General features: G+C 46.2%; 1 protein-coding gene across 1 annotated transcript in view; it reads left to right on the top strand.

Annotated features, from left to right (window-relative positions):
- Positions 1-13,126, top strand: part of SLC15A2 (solute carrier family 15 member 2) — a 452,967-nt gene that overhangs the window by 274,520 nt on the left and 165,321 nt on the right. The window lies entirely within an intron of this gene.

The following is a 13,126-nucleotide window of genomic DNA, read 5'->3' as shown; positions in this document are numbered from 1 at the left end:
TAGAGCACCCGAATCACCCCATAAGGATATCTCCGCACTAGGACCGCCACTATAAACCAAGGAGAGACAATCAGAACAGTGAGGTTTTCAGCAGCTTTCTGAATGCCAGATAGCCCGTGCATTGACGCAGGTAAATGGGGAGTTCATTCCAGTAGTGTGGGGCCAGATGGTACAAGGCTTTGCCACCTAGGCGGGTTTTTTTCAAAGCGTGGGACTTGGAGCAATGCTTTGGCTCCAGAGCGAAGGGGCCTGGAAGGAACATAGCTAACAAATTTGTCTTTTATGTAGCTGGGGCCTAGGTTGTTTAAGGCTCTATATGCAATACAACAGATCTTACATTTGATCCTCTTCCGTACTGGTAACCAGTATAGTTTTTGAAGAAGAGGGAGTGATGCGGTTCTGGGGGGGGCATTGGTCACTAGGCGGGCCGCTGTGTTCTGGACCACCTAGAGTTTTTTTATGGAGCTTTCATTGGCTGAGATCAGCAGAGCATTACAATAATCCAGACGGCTTAGGACTAATGCCTGAATCAAGGTTTTCCGTGTCGATAGTGGCAGGAAAGGGAAAACTCTTCTGAGTAGGCTAAGGCCATGGAAACATGCTCCAGCAGTGGAGGTGGTAGGGTCTCTCAATGTGAGTTTGTGGTCTAATCGAACTCCAAGGTTTTTTACCACCTGTTTAGGACATCGGGTAGGACCTAATTCCTCTGGCCACCAGCTAGGGGACCACTTCACTGTGGCTTCCCCAAACAGCATAATCTCTGACTTAGCTGCTTTGAGCTGGAGAAATGTTTCTTTCATCCACTCCGCGATGGTCTTCATACCCTCTGCAAAGGTGGTCTGAATGTTGGAATTGGTTTTGTCAAAGGATAGGAACAGTTGGGTGTCATTAGCATAGAATATTGGGAGAAATCCTACATTCCTCAATAGTCTTGCCAAGGGAGTAACATAGATGTAAAACAAGGTAGGGCTCAAACATGAGCCCTGTGGTACTCCCTTGGTCACCCTGGTGGTCTGTGAGTGAAATGGACCTAGGTTAATGATCTGAGTTCTGTCAGACAGAAAGTTGGTCATCCACTTCAAGGCATTCCCCTTAAGGCCTATGTCTCCCAGTCTCCTAAGTGGAGTCTGGTGGGAGATGGTATCGAAGGCAGCGGATAGGTCAAGCAGCACCAAGAGTACTGCTTGACCATTATCCAGCAGCATCCTGATGTCCGTGACTGCCACCAGCGCAGACTCTGTGCTATATCTGGGACGGAAAATGGATTGAGAGGAATCCAAGCAGTTCGAGGATTCAACGAAATCTGATAAGTGTTTATTAATGTGTTTTTCCAAGATTTTGCTATGTAAGGGAAGTAGGGAAATGGGGCGGTAGTTGGTTACGTCTTCCGTGGGGATTTTAGAATTTTTTCTAATTGGGAGGATCTGCGCAGCTTTCCAATCCAGTGGGAGAATGCTTTCCTTCATGGAGCAGTTTAGGATAGAGCAGATGGGGCCGGTTAGTTGTTCAGATAGTGTGGCGGCTATTTTAGCCGGGATGAGGTCCTGTGGGGACCCTGATTTGGCACGTCTTAATAAAGCTTCAGTCTCCTCTGTAGTAAGTAACAGGAAGTTCTCCAGCATGTGAGAAATGGGAGTGGCCGGTGGGAGATCAAACTTAGGGTCAGTCTGAGGGCCCTTGGTCGAGGTGATTTTACTATAGATCATATCAATTTTCTGAGTTAGATGGCTTGCTATATTGTCGCACAGTGTTTGAGATGGGGTGGACTCAATGTCACAGGCCTTGGGTTGGTGAATGTTTTTAGGATCTGGTAGAGAATTCTCGGAGTGCTCCCTGCTTCTTCAAGGTGGGATGTGATGTGAGTTTTGCGAGCATTTTTCAGATTATTATGGTACTGTGTTAGTGCATGCCTAAATCTTTCTTTGTCTGTTGGGTCATGTAAGCACCGCCAACGGCGTTCCAGTTTTTTGCATTTACTTTTTTTGAGCAGAAGGGTGGCAGAGTACCACGGTGTCTGGTGGCGTTTTATGTTCGTGCTGCACTGTCTCAAAGGGGCTAAGCAGTCCATAGTGGATAGCAGGCTGGAATTGAAGGATGCTAGGCGTTCCTCTACATTGTCAGTTTCAGAGTATTGAGGTGGAATAAAAGCAGCTTGAAAATGTGAGGGTTTAAGTTTATGCCATTGCCTCTTACTTTTTTAGGGTAGTATTTGGGTACAGTCTGTGCCTTTGGACCATTGATACGGAACTCGATGGCCATGGGTGGTGTTCGGCGTCAACTGCTGGCAGTTGTTGTTCCTTCCAGGGTTGAGTGCGAGGAGGGTAGCAGAGTCGTAGCAGTGGGTGGTGGGAGATCCAGGGGTCCTGGCACTGATTGCGGTCGGGTTGTGGAGGGGCGCAGACGGACTTGCCTTAGGCATGCCAGCGGCACACCCGCTGAGTGCGTCCGCTACGCAGCCCCCATTAAATAGGGATGGGGGAGGGAAGCGCAGCTGGGAGGTGGGAAGCAGAAGGGGGGAAGGGCCACGGGGGCAGCAGCGGTAGGAAAGGGAAAAACGGGCAGAAAATGAAGAGAGACAAGGCAACAGATAACCAACCCAAATAGGCACAATAGAAATAACAGAAGGCAGAGACAGAAAACAACAGAAAACAGGCACAGACAGTAGTGGCACCAGCAGAAGAGCGAGGCTCTCCCACTGGACCACCAGGGATGAGGCGCAGGGAGGAGCCTGAGGGTGAAGGAGGACCTCAAACACCTACCTACCTGACCAAGTGATGCGCAGGGCAGCGGCATGTAACAGCAGAGCTGCGGGGGGAGAGAGCAGGTCCTGGGGTCCAATAGGGACCCTGCCTGCAACAAATAATACATATAAAAAAATTACTGCACAGTAAAAATAAAAACAATCACTGACTCCTGTGCTTGTTTTAAAAATATCTTGCAGGTTGGCTAGGTCCAGGGGGTACAAATAGTTTCAGGAGGTGTGGGGGGAATATAAATATCAAGGTTTGGTGAGAGTAATAAAAATAAAGACTGTGAAACGTCAAATACACATGTACATATACAAGCTGTGCCACCTCATAGCAAGGTTGGTCCAAGGCAAGGGTGTCTTTCTTCTTTCCCTCTGCTTCTGCCTTTGATCCTGACCTCGACGAGCCAGTGGCTGGCCAAGGGCTCTGACCTATTGAGAAAGCTTTCAGCCCCCCGAATCTGGGGACCTTCAGGCAGATAACCAAGATGCCTTGGCTGTGCACACACATGCACACGCTGCAACCTTGGAGACACTACCTGTGACCCCTGCAGAGGTTTCCTAGCATTGTTTTTGGGGTGAACATGGAGGGGACCCCTGGGCGCTCCAGTCCGAAGCAGAGGCGAGGAGAGAATGGGAAATTTCTGTAAGGGCAAAAGTCATTTGAAAGTTGACAGAAGGCTAAGGAACTTTTTTATTGAGATGTTCCAAATCCTGTGAAATATCTTTGTATGCTTTTGAAATTGTGGGCGCTCAAGCTCTGCCCATGAGAGCAAAAGGAATGAGAACACAGAGGAATGTGCTGGAGCAGATGACAGACAGAGAGAGAGAGAGAGAGAGAGAGAGAGAGAGAGAGACAGACAGACAGGGACAGAGACAGAGCATGAGAGATAGGAGAGACAGAGAGAGCAAGAAAGGGAAAGAGACAAAGACAGAGGAGAGAGGCGGGAGAGAGGGCTTAGGATAGGAGAGAAGAGACAAGCTCTGTGACAGGGGCATGGGAGCAGAGGTACAAGCTGGAGTAGACTGGAGAGAGAGAGGAGAGACAGAGGTGAGAGAGAGTGCTTTAGAAAAGAGAGAAGAGACGGGCACTGAGGAAACAGCAGGGACAAGAGAGAAGAAAACAGAGCCGAAGCAGAAGGGGGAGAGAGGCGACAGAGACATACAACAAAGAGAGTGAAAGATGAGAAGGGGAGGAGGGAGTTGGAAGAGACCTAAGAGACATGGAAAAGACAGGGAATGAAGCAGCGATAGAGGAAAGAGAGGGAGTGACAGAGAAGTTGTGAGACAGTGCTAGAGAGATAAGAGGGAATATTGAACTGAGAAATAGACAGACACATGGTGATACTAGCAGGGAAGAGAAAGATAGTAAAGGAATGAGCTTGAGTGCAGAAAGTGTAAGACAGAGAAAGAAACAGGCACAGACAGACTAGTGGCAGTGACAGGGGAGAGCATAGAAATGAGTGTGTGGCTTTGAAGAGAGGGAGGAGAGAGTGGGCAACAGGCATACTACAGCCACAGATCTGGTGCAAGGAGGAAGACATGGGCAGGGAAGAGACTGCCAGGGAGAGAGATAGTCTGTGAACAGTCAGGCTGCAGGGAAAGTTACCATGAAACATGGAAGGATAGAGAGGAGGCGTGAAATGGAAAGAGACATCAAAAATGAGCGCGTAGGAGAGTGGGTGGGAGAGGAAAACAGATAGAGGCAGATCGGGTAAAAAGAGAGAGGCGGGCAAAAGAAATTAAGAGAGAGGGAGAGAGAATGCTCATATGGCAATTTAGAACAGAGGTGCAGAACAAGAATAGAGAGGGGAGACAGTGAGAGTAATTAAAGGTATAGAGACACAAGATCACAAGAGAGAGAGAGGAAGACAGACAGAGTGAAACAAGGGGGAGACTAAGAGAGACATGATTGACCAAGACAGCGAATTGAGGCAGGTTGGGGGGTGAGGTAGTGTCTGATGTAGTAAGAGTGAGACTCAGATACAGAGACAGCAAACAGGAGTGAGAGGCAAAGTGGAATGAGACACAGTCGCTGAGGATAGACAGTCTGAAAATTGTATTAAAAAAAAATTCTTAAAACATGCAATTTCTCGAGCGAAATGAAAAGATGTTTACATTCAAGAAACTGGATTCATATTTAACTGACAGCTATACACTTTTTACGATAATAATACCTGAGTGTGTTCCTTGTGGCTATGTACATTGGACGTTACCCCAGGGTGGGAGAGCCTGTGTCTGAACGCTTCCAGCTCCTCTTTCAGTGATGTCATTTGAGATGTCATCAGTGATGTCACTGAATTTGTCATGGGTGATGTAATATGTGAGGTCATAAGCATTGTGGGGCTGTCCTTTATAGCTAGCCCAGGTAACTATAACTGCTGAATTTCTATGGTCTTGTGTGTGTAAAATCTGTGCCTAACTATAGCGTCCCTGTAACCTTTGTTTTTTCCAGAGACTCCATATATATATATATATATATATATATATATATATATATATATATATATATATATATATATATATATATATATATATATATATATATGTATATATATATATATATATATATATATATATATATATATATATATATATATATAATCTACTGGCGGTCGCCAGTAGATAGTTATAGTTAGGACCGTGTTTCCATAGGAAATCCGCAACATACTATTTGGAATAACTTTGGCGCCGATTGACGAATCCTCGAGAAATTTTCAAAATAGGTGGGGCGCTCCGCTCCGCTCATACCCAGAAAGTCTCGGGGGGATTCGTCAAGCAGGGGCTGAGAAAAAAGGGGGGTCCCAAAACGCGTTTTTCCCATGCAATTTTCCATAGGGACCTTTAGTCCAAGCTACAGCCCAAACGGCTGAACAGAATTACTTTAAATTTGGCAAAGAGGTAGTCCTCAGGTCAGGGATGTGCCTTTTGCAGGTCTGGTGTAAATCTGTTCAGTATTTCCTGAGAAAATCAAAAGTAAAATCATATATATATCTGGGCGGAGCCTAACCACACATCTCATCGTGAGATCTGATTGGCTGTCAGCACTTCATCCAAGAAGTGTTGGCAGCCATCTTGGGACCAATATACATGATAGCACCTCATTAAAAAGCCTTGCAGTTAATAGAACGTTTTAAGACTTTAGTTACATTATAAATCATTTGTTGATGGTACCATACTCATTTTAGGAATTGTGGTGTGTTCTAAGGTGATTTTACCATGTGAAAAAGCCTTCTGTTGTGATATCATGAATCATGTTTGAGAGAAAACTATTTTCTCATGCTTTTCCCACAGAGGTTTGGAAGGTGATCTATAAGCTAAACTGAGAGCATATTTTCTGTAAATTCACATTATCTTTCTCAGTCATGGGAGAATGAAGTCTGACATTCTCAGTAAAACATGTACATCCAACAAGGGCAGAGACTGTCAGTTGATTCCTTTGTGTTCTACTGCAGCTTCCCAGAGTGTTCTAAAGAACAACTAGAGCGCTAACAGTCCTACTTATGACAAAAGTATGGCACACCTGAAGCCATCTTGGTTGGAATAAAGTGGTAACTCTTAAAACATTTAATTTAAAAAGGAACAAAATGAGGGGGTTCATTTTGCCATAGAAAGTATGATTAGTGCTGCAGAAAGAAAAATTAGGGCACATTTTGAGTAACTTCTCAAATCCTCTTCTATTTCATTAAAAAATTTAGACATGCAGACTGAAACATGCACTTTCAATACCAGCAGCAGACTTCCCTGGTGAGCAGTAGCTTTACTACAGTGATCTAATAAGCAACTAGAGTGCTAACATTCTGAATTTATGGCAAATGTGTGACACATCTGAATGCCTTCTTGATGGAATCAAAGTAAAAAACTGAACGTTTTTCCTACTGAGGAGACTGTAGTAAATGAGGAAATTAGGAAACATCATAACAAATAAGTCTCCCAAAATGGCCACCAGAGACAAAAGAGCCCAAATGTAGCCCAAATATCACCGAGATGTAACCCAAGTATAGCCCAATGACAGAATGTCCCAGAGTGTTCTAACGAATAACTAGAGCGCTAACAGTCTTACTTATGACAAAAGTATGGCACACCTGAAGCCATCTTGATTGGAATAAAGTGGTAACACTTAAAACATTTAATTTACAATGGAACAAAATGAGGGGGTTCATTTTCCCATAGAAATTATGAATAGTTCTGCAGAAAGAAAAATTAGGGCACATTTTGACTTCTCAAATTCTCTTCAATTCATAAAAATATTCTGACATGCAGACTGAAACATACACTTTTAATACCAGCAGCAGACTTCCGTGGTGAGAAGTAGCTTTACTACAGTGATCTAATGAGCAACTGGAGTGCTAACATTCAGAATTTATGGCAAATGTGTGACACATCAGAATACCATCTTGATTGAATCAAAGTAAAAAACTGAAAGCATTTCCTACTGAGGAGACTGCAGTAAATGAGGAAATTAGGAAACTTCACAACAAATAAATCTCCCAAGATGGCCACCAGAGACAAAAGAGCCCAAATGTAGCCCAAATATCACCGAGATGTAGCCCAAGTATAGCCCAATGACAGAAGTGTGCAAAACACTTATTTTTTGTGTATTTGCAGTTTTATATAGTGCAGACTTGTCAGGTATTGGAGTGCTTTCAATGAGCATTGGTTACATCACACAAGATCAAATTCATTTTGGTTGTAGACATGGGGAGATTGAGTGATCTGACCAGAATCACAGAATGTTGAGCTGAAGCAGAAACTCCAACCTGGTTCCCCAGTTGCAAAGTCTGCAGCTCTGGAAATAACACCACATCCTCTCCCCTAGGTGCAACATTTAATCAAGTGGTCAACTGGATAAAAAAACATAAAGATTACAAATAATTTAAAAGTTCTTTGTCGCTATTTGAAAACTCAGAAAATATGTCCTCATTTTAGTTTTTTAGAGCACTAACCATAATTTTGATGCAAATAAGACCCTCTCATATATGTAATTTCTAAAGGAAATACTCTAGGTATTACAGTTTTGATTACATCAAGATGACGTCAGGCGTTCCACACCTTTGTAATAAATATAGAATGTTAGCAATCTAGTTGTTCATTGGGATACTGTTGAGAAGCAGAGGCCAGGGGCAAGGACTCTGAAAATTGAAGACAGGTAGGAGAGTGCAGAGGCAACAATTTGACCACACTGGGCAGGCAGGAAGGGCAGTGGCAGCACAACAGACTATGGAGGCCAGTGGAAAGGGGGGCAGGGGCAACAAACCAACAATACAGGACTGGCAAGAGAGGCTGTGGCAATATAATAGACCATTGTGGGCAGAAGGAAGAGGCAGTGGTAGTACAACCATACATGCCAACAGACCCGTTTCAGCCAGGAAACGTCCAATGTTTTTAAGTTCAAATGGGCTTTATTTGATCTGTCTCCTGTCTACAATCTCCTCTTTTTCAATGTAACTCAAAGGGGAAAATCAATACCCCAGTTTTTTTTCAAAATCTCCCTCTTACCAAGTTCAAAATGTTTGCAAGTATGGTACATTGGATCACAGTAGGCAGGAGGAATTGGGGTAGGGACATGGACTCGGATAACAGAGGACAGGATGGACATGGAGAGGTGCACCAAACTGACCCTACAGGGCAGGCATCAGGGAGTGCAGCACAACAATCCATGGAAAGCAATAGGGAGGGGACAGGACCATGCACATGGACAACAGAGAACAGAGGGGAAAGAGGCAATGGTAGCTAGCTGACCATAATGGACAGACAGGAGAGAAAGCTGCAGCATAACAGACCATAAAGGGCAGGAGGGATGGATCAGGGGCATTACAATGGAACAGACAAGCCAGGAGGGAGGGAATAGGGGTCTGCACATGGAAACAGAGGGCTGGGAGCAAGGGGGCAGGGCAGGAGCAGCAAGATGACCATGGAGGTCAGGCAGGATGGGCACTAGAAACAAGACACACCATGGAGAGCAACAATGAGACTATGATGTCATACACACAAACCATGGAGGGAAGGTGGGAGGGGGTCAGGGGCAGCTAGCTGACCACACAGGGAAGGTGGGAGGGGCCATGGCACCACAGAAGACCATGCATGGCAAGCAGGATGGTTAGTGGCAGCACAATGGCTATGATGGGCAAGAAGGAGGGTGCAGGGGCATGCACAAAGGACCATGGAGGATAGAAGGGAGGGTCAGGACCTGGGCACAGACAAGAGAGTTCAGGGGAAGGGGCCTCACAACAGACCGCACGGGGCAGGCAGGAGGAGCAGTTGTAGCACAACAGACCAGGGAGGGCAGAAGGGTGTGGCAGTAAACTGGACCATGGAGGACAGGAGGAAGGGTATAGGGGCATGGCATGTGGACAGGCAGGGTGGAGGTGGCAGGGACAGGTTACAGTCATCTGACAATGCTAGGCAGGTGGGAGGGAAGTGGCAGCTGAACAGAACACTCAGAGAAGATAGGAGTGGCAGGTCCATGGAACATGGTGGGCAAAAAGGATGGAGCAGGGGCATGCACAAAGACATCGGAGGGCAGGGGGAAGGAGAATAGGGGCAGCAAGCTAAGCACAGAGGCTAAGCAGGAGGTCAATGATGGGCCATAGAATTGGGCAATGGATGGCAGGAGGAGTGGACTGGTACATCAAGCTAAATGGAGGGCAGTGGCAGCACCTCAGACCATGCATGGCAGGAGGGAGGAGGCTAGTCCATGGATTCAGACAACAGAGGGTAGGGAGGAGGTGGATGGGGCAGCAAGCTAACTGTTCAGAGAAGGTGGGTATTAGGAACTTTATTGTTTTTAAAATGTGTGTCTGATCAAACTACTTAAAATATGAACAAGTATGCAGCATAATCTCACTTTTATTCAGGAAGAAGAGGACGTTTGTGACTGTGACTCCGGGCTCACTTGGTAGAAACACCCCCTGACCCTCCACCCCCATCGCAAAATGTAATGTCCGTGAAAAGGGTAGGTGGACGCAGTGTTATATAGAACATAGTCCTGAGAGCACGATTGAAAATGAAAACTAGATCTAGTATATGGTATAAACTATGCACCAAAAAGTGTGATATAAGATGAACCGGGGCGTGAAATATAATATGCAATACATTGTGCGTAATGACAGATTCATTGGAGAGCGCGAGATAGCACAGGCACTAGCTTGTGCTATGCGATATGCGCCTTGGAGTGTAATATGCACAGGGCAGTGTTGTGTAACCTAACTAGTCTCTAAAGTTGTAATATAAAATATGTGCTGGGGAGTGTAACGTTGCATATGCACTGTGACAAAGATATGGATCCCAGATTGTAATATGTATGGCATAGCGCTGTGCGTTATAACATAGGCATCGAGGAAGGCACATTAGATGGGGCAATATAACCCGTGCGAAGGCAAGTGTGGCACGACATATTCACGGGGTGGTGTTACAGTGCACATGGGCTAGAGAGTGTCATAGCATACGCACTAGCTGGTGGAATACAACACAGAGGTGTGAGGCACTCGGCGGGCACTGGTGGGTGTAACACAGCATTGGGCTCAGCCAGGAGCACGCTGTGACTCTCAAGTGAGGTTTGTCTCCTTTCCAGAGAGTAAAATAAAAAGTATTACACATCCGGCGGTGGATGTGTGTTTTATTAACCGTGAGGGGGGTTTCTTGCATAGTTTGGTCGAATTTTTGTTGAAACCCCTTTGAATGGCTTGGTGTGCGTGTATATTAAATGTGCCCGTCAATAGCTACCCATGTTTGTATAAATAAACAACAAGGGTGTCTACTTGGAGAGTACCCACCGGCGGGGGCGCCGGGATTAGGCACGGTAGGGCGTCAGACACGTCAGAGCTTCACTAGTGGTGTAAATACATTCCATGTGGATTCATTCTATGCATAGTTGCCTTTTAATGATTATCACGCAAATCGTCATGGTGATAGGTACATACGGTTTGTCCAGCATGTCCTAAGTATTTCTATAAATATATATTTTTTTTAAATAATAAAAAACAAAGGCCGGCCCCGGGGGATGGGGTCCCCGGGGCCAAAAGTGGCCTGAGGAGGGGGGCAACGCAGCCCCCTCCTAAAGAATACATTTTTTTAAAAAAAGGCCATGACCCGGGGGTTGGGGTCCCCGGGGCCGATTAAGGCCTTGGGAGGGCCAATTTTTTTTTAAACAAAAAAATTAGGGTGCAGACCCTGGGGGATGGGGTCCCTAGGGCCAGTAAATTAGAAAAAGAAGGGGGGCCACACAGCCCTCCTTCTTAAAAAAATAAAAGACCGGCATCGCGCCGGAGGCCACGCCCCCTCCTAGCAGCACTCTGCAAACGCACCCCCTGGCCAGTTGTAAGTTGGGGAATTAATTCCCCTTCAATACTGAGGGTCCCTGAGGGCCAACTAGCCCAACAGGTATCTCCAGTATGCGCCAGGGAGCTGCGTTGCAGACAGGTGTTCTGAGGCCACGCCCCTTTTTACACCTTTATGCCACGCAGCTCTGTGGCGCTTACTGGAGGTACCTAGCGGGCTAGTTTGACCCTAGGGACCCTTAGGATTCAAGGGGACTTAATCTCTCAACTTAGAACGGCCACAGGGCGCGTTTACACAGTGGTGAAGGGAGGGGACGGGGCCTGAGGTGACATGTGCAAACACGCCCTGTGGCACGTTTTAAGTTGGGGAAATAATTCCCTTTCAATCCTGAGGGACCCTGGGGGCCAATTAGCCCACCAGGGGCTTCCAGTAAGCGCCACTGCTCTGCGTTGCAGAGAGGTGGTGCAGGCCGTGCCCCTTTTTACACTTCTCTGCAATGGCGCTTACTGGACGTACCTAGTGGGCTATTTTGCCCCTAGGGATCCTCAGGGTTCAAGAGGACTTAATCTCCCAAGTTAAAAAACGGCCACAGGGCGTGTTTACACAGTGGGGAAGGGAGGGGACGGGGCCTGAGGTGACGTGTGCAAACACGCCCTATGGCGCATTTTAAGTTGGGGAAATAATTCCCCTTCAATCCTGAGGGCCCCTGGGGGCTAACTAGCCCACCAGGTGCTTCCAGTAAGCGCCACTGAGCTGCGTTGCAGAGAGGTGGTCCAGGCCGTGCCTCTTTTTACACCTCTCTGCAATGCAGCTCTGTGGCGCTTACTGGAGGTACCTAGTAGGCTAGTTGGACCCTAGGGACACTCAGGATTTAAATGAACTTAATCTCCCAACTAAAAACGGCCACAGGGCGTGTGTACACAGTGGTGAAGGGTGGGGACGGGGCCTGAGTTAATGTGTGCAAACAAGCCCTGTGGCGCGTTTTAAGTTGGGGAAATAATTCCCCTTCAATCCTGAGGGACCCTGGGGGCCAACTAGCCCACCAGGTGCTTCCAGTAAGTGCCACTGCGCTGCGTTACAGAGAGGTGGTCTAGGCCGTGCCCCTTTTTACATCTCTCTGCAACGCAGCTCTGTGGCGCTTACTGGCGGCACCTAGTGGTCTAGTTGGACCCTAGGGACCCCCAGGATTCAAGGGGACTTAATCTCCCAACTTAAAATGGCAACAGGGTGTGTTTACACAGTGGGGAAGTGAGGGGACGGGGCCTGAGGTGACGTGTGCAAATACGCCCTGTGGCACGTTTTAAGAGGTAGTTTTAATCACCTGCCCTATTATATACTAGGGGCGTACAGAGGAGGTCATGCTGATCACAGGGGGACCCCAGCGCATAGTGTTCCCTAGTGTATGTAGATGTTTTCACTGTATTCTGAGTGTCTTTTAACATAGCACTGGCTCTAGGACTGGTTAGTCAGACTCAGTTAACACCAGTATCCGTCTGAAAAAGTTGAGGGTACAGGATGATTTTGCAACAAGGCTTCTTTCTGTTCTTCTGTTTGTTCTTTCTGCACGTTATCCTTCTTCCTGCACTTTTCTTCGTCTTTGAGGACTTCTGTTGCTTCTTTCTGCATTTCTTCTTTTTCTTTCTGTGCGTTTTTTCTTCTTTCTTCACATGTCCTATCTCTGTAGCCATAGTTAGAAATTAGCATTTAAAAAACCTTTGAAATTCACTGAAAAAAACCATAAGTTTCAGGCATGTTATAGTTAGGAATTAGCATTTAAAAAAACCTTAGAAATTCACTGAAAAAACCTTAGGTTTCAGGGGCGTTATAGTTAGCTGGACTTTTCACTCATACAAAACCTTTGAAATTCCCCCGTTATAGTTAGTTCAGCTAACTATAACTCGCGTGCCCGCAATGCACTGCTGATGATGTCATATATTACATCACTCATGACATGGTCAGTGACATCACTCATGACATCACTGATGACATCTCAAATGACATCACTGATGACATCATCCAGTGAATGTGTGTTTTTCTGAAAATTACATATGTTTTATATATGTATATCTCAAGGTCGATGGAAGAATAAATGGGTATATA

The sequence above is a fragment of the Triturus cristatus genome, chromosome 3_2 (assembly GCF_964204655.1).
Source record: "Triturus cristatus chromosome 3_2, aTriCri1.1, whole genome shotgun sequence".
In the NCBI taxonomy this organism is placed as follows: Eukaryota; Metazoa; Chordata; class Amphibia; order Caudata; family Salamandridae; genus Triturus; species Triturus cristatus.
The sequence above is the reverse complement of the archived record's forward strand: the minus strand, read 5'-3'. Positions and strand labels throughout refer to the sequence as shown.